This window comes from Bison bison, unplaced genomic scaffold (assembly GCF_000754665.1).
Source record: "Bison bison bison isolate TAMUID 2011002044 unplaced genomic scaffold, Bison_UMD1.0 scf7180017864318, whole genome shotgun sequence".
Classification (NCBI taxonomy): Eukaryota; Metazoa; Chordata; class Mammalia; order Artiodactyla; family Bovidae; genus Bison; species Bison bison.
This window is the reverse complement of record NW_011494890.1, coordinates 2530363-2535044: the sequence shown is the minus strand read 5'-3', so window position 1 is coordinate 2535044 and position 4682 is coordinate 2530363.

Sequence of the window (4682 nt, the reverse complement as noted above, 5' to 3'; positions counted from 1 at the left end):
ACATGGGTTTGAGTGAACTCCGGGAGTTGGTGATGGACAGGGAGGCCTGGCATGCTGTGGTTCATGGGGTCACAAAGAGTTGGACACGACTGAGCGACTGAACTGATACTGATACTGAATCCTGATATTTTAACATGTATATTATGGGAGTGGGTCTGGTAGGATCTTTCTATTGTTAATTCTAATCCTGTTATACTAAAATGTAAATTATGGGAGTGGAATCTCATAAAATTTTCACAAATTTGAGACGTTCTTTTGATTTATTGTAATGACTAATTTAAAAATATATGTAACTCCCTTGCTAACACTAGCAAGGGGGCACTCTCCATCCCCCTTCTTATGTCTGTGTCAGAAGCTTTCTCTGTCTCTTTTCTTACTTTAACAAAACTCTGCTGCACAAAAGCTCTTGAACAATCGAGCCTGGTCCCTGGTCCTGAAGCTAAATTTTCTTTGGAGATCATGAATCTGACATCGTTCACTGTAAGCTATCACTATTGTATGTAATACCCCAAAAGTTAAAACTACAAAACATCTCTAAGACAATTTTTGAAAATCTAAAAAGCTGGAGATCTTTACAGATTAGAAAAATCAATATGTTTAGTCATTAGTTCTTTCCTGATTGATTGATATATTCAAAAACAATTCTCACCAGAATTCCATCAAATTCCATCAAATTCTATTTTTAAATAGAAATTGGCGAGCTGATTATAAAATTTACATAGAAGTTTAAAAGACCAAAAATATTCAAAACAGAACAATGCATTGGCAGGATTTACACTATTTGATATATATTTTTTCTTTAAAATTATATTAATTTTATAAATATCTTATTTTATATTTATATTTTATAAAATATCTTGTACCTGCTTTATGATATGTAGTAGTGACCGTGCTTTATCAGATCTGTTTTTAATGACGTTATTCTAGAATGTTTTCTTTCCAGATGATGATTGAGAAACGTGATTAAAAAATGGTGCCAGGTACCACAACAGTAACAGAACTTTGCTGTTTTCTGAGGTTTTGTTTTTTTACTTTTTTTTTTTTTAATGTAGTGTGCTGGATGTCTCTATAATTTTGTTCAGATGACTGCAGAACTTGGAAAAGCTGTTGCTGCTATTGATGCATAACATACTGCTATTGGTCTTTTTATATAAATAAATAAATCTATATATATATACATATATATATATAATTTGAATTTTTGGAAACTTTAGCTGTGCTGTCAACTTTGGAAAAAGTATCCCAGTTGTACCGTGTTGGGTTGGCATTGTACAGAAATTAACAGCCATATTGGTCTAGAAATGTTAAACATAATTTTTTCCATTTGTACAGGGGTAACACACTGTATTAAATATGTAAGGTCTTATCTACATGGGTTTGATTACAGAAACTAATAAAGTATTCTCTAAATAAAAAAAAATTATATTAATTAAGAGATGAGATATTAGCTTAAGATAGACATATAGATGGACTTCTCTGGTTGCTCAGCTGGTAAAGAATCCACCTGCAATGCAGGAGACTCTAGTTCAATTCCTGGCTCAGGAAGATTCCCTGGAGAAGAGATAGGATAACTACTACAGTATTCTTGGGCTTCCTTGGTGACTCAGATAGTAAAGAATCCACCTGCAATGTGGGAGACCTGGGTTCACTCCCTGGGTTGGGAAGATCCCCTGGAGAAGGAAATGGCAACCCTCTCTAGTATTCTTGCCTGGAAAATCCCATGGACGGAGGAGATTGGTAGACTATAGTCCATGGGGTCAAAAAGAGTTGGACATGACTGAGTGACTTCACTCACTCATAGATATTATAGAGATGGCATTCAGAGATCACCCTTAATCCTTTCTTTGGCTATGAAATGCATATCTTTTGTAGTATGGTGTTAATTTTGAGTCTTCCTATTCTTAGAGACAAGCTCAATTCTCACTTGTTTAGCTGCTGTCACACATCAGAAATTTCCTTAATGGAAATATTTTCGCCCAAGCACTTTGCAAAAACAGTCCCACCTTTTCTGAGTTCTTCTCTGACATTTACTAAAAGATATCTGGCTACCAGTAATCAACTTCATCTATTCAAGGACTGGTTGAGATTTTTAGTTTGAAATCTCAAAGTTCTAACACAGCTCAGGCCCAGTGTGCATTCCTGAGTCAAATGTCTAATATTTTCTCAACCTGAACATGGATGCCAAAAGTAGACTTTAATATGCCTTCCCAATGATGCCACTCTCACTTTTTTTTGGAGAATGCCCAAGCACTCTAATCCTCCTATTCTTTTTTCCTCCCTCATGCACAGATTCCAAGGTGTTGTGCTGTGATCAGTCATTCAGCTGTATCTGACTCTTTGCAACCCCATAAACTGTAAACTGCCAGGTTCCTCTGTCCATGGGATTTTTCAGGTAAGAATACTGGAGTGAGTTGCCATTTCCTCCTCCAGGGAAACTTCCTGACCCAGGGATCAGACCTACATCTCCTGGGTCACCTGCATTGGCAAGCAGATTCTTTACCACTGAGCCACCTGGGAAGTCCGCAAGATTCCAATAGCCATTTCCAAATAGCGTCTGAATTAGACAAAGGACAAAAATGAGTGGAGGAATGATTTCATCTCAATCCTCCTTATCCTGTCATTCTAATTGAATTACTTTACTAATAGTCTTAAGGCTATTGAAATAGGGATAAGTGTTAATCACTCAGTCCTGTCTGGCTCTTCGTGACCCTCTGGACTGTGGCCCGCAGGCTCCTCTTTCCATGGGATTCCCCAGGCAAGAATACTGGAGCAAGTTGCCATTCCCTTCTCCAGAAGGCTATTATTGAAAAATAGGGTTATTCACTTCTGGTCAGTGAATTAAAAAAGATGTAGCAGCACTGACTATACATCGATTAAACTTCTTGCCTTGGTCTCAAAGCAGTATTCTCTCCCAGTCTGGGCTCAATCATTTCTAATAAAGGATATTACTGGCAATGTAAGGCCAAACTAACAATGGAAGTGGCCCCTTCCCTAGAATGGAACATTATAATTTCGGCCTACCAAACTGATTTGGTTGTTCAAAGTTTGTTAAGTGTTCAGCCTACAAAATGTTAAACAAAATAAACAAAAAATATACATGTATATGGTTATATCAATTATTACCCCATCCATTGATAAGGATTCAGACATCTTTCATGGTTTTAACCCCCTGGCATTAAAGTAATCCCCTGCTTCTTTAATGACCTATCATTGCTAGAAATAGAAGGCATAATCTTGTTGCCTGTTTAGGATCAAGTCCTTCTTATTAGAATTGAAAGCCTGCTTCTTTTTAGACCAAACATTTTACCTTTTTTGCTGAAGCTGTTTTGTTACTTCAGGATTTTAAACTTGCATTATTGACTAGTGTAAGATTGTTACTTTCAAAAAATAAAATGATGCTAAGCATTGTTTTGTAGTCTGAAACCTTCAGGCCAAGATAATCACACAGAGAAAGTGAAGCAATTTCCTGTACCTAGGTAATCCTATGCCACCTAAGGTTCTTAATCAGCACCCATTCCAAATTAAGTGGAGGCACATAAAGCTGCTTATGTGTGTCTGTTCTGAGGCAGAACTTTATTTCTCCCAGGTGAACTGGGGTAAGTGAGAAATATGTGTCTCCAAGAATGGCCTACTTGAGCAGAAAATTCTCAAATATTCTAAGGTTGACAACCACCCACATTGTAACTCATTCTTCCTATGTAAGTCTGTATGGAAAATCATTGTGATAGTAGGTCACATGGATTGAGGCCCTTGGTATAATCACTGTGCTCAGCAAGTTCCATGTAATTTTCCGTGTATATTCCAAAGCCTTCAGCAATCCTGTGATACAGTTATAATTCTCTGTACATTTCACAGTGAGGAAACTGAGGCTTCAATGAGTCAGGTGCTTTACTGAGAAGGCTGCACAGTAAGGAATGCATAACAAATTCATATGCAAATCCGCCGGCGATAGGAACTGCCTGATTTCAGAGCCCACCTTCTTAATCACAATCTTATATATTTTCTAAATGTGATGGGCTACAATATGGAAAATTTTATTTTGAATCTTGATTGCCAAATTCAGGCTACTTAAACATCTTACTGTGTGGAGCAATATATCTTACATGAAAGAATGCTATTATTATTATTTTTTAATTAACTGCTCACATCTTAAAAGAAAAAGAAAAAAAAATCTCTGAAAAATTTCTGTTAATCTGCAAATGTGTGTATCAAAGATAATATGTTTATTCCAAGAATAAACTTTGCTGATTCTTACAAGCATCAGTAGCATTACTTAATTAAATGATGCATTTATGACAAATTCATGAACAGTGCTCAACTCTAACTAACAATTTTAATCAGCACTGTAGTAAGAATCTTGCTAAATATCTGTACTGTTTCCCCATGAATTTTTTTTTTAATGAGTATCTTAATTTTCTGGTTTGTATATATATTGGAATGTAGGAAACTAGATAGCTGCCTTCAGTTTCATTACTAAATTCCTTCTAAAACATAAAATTGTCCAGTTTAAATGTCTTAAACACTGAGATAAGTAACTGGCACAATACATGGACTTTATGTGCTTTATATGTTTTATTAAAGTGAATTCAAAATGACATAATTTTAATTGTTACATTTAAAGTCCTATTTGACTAATAATTTCTAAGATAAAAATAAATTTGCCCAAGTAGTTGTTCAATGAA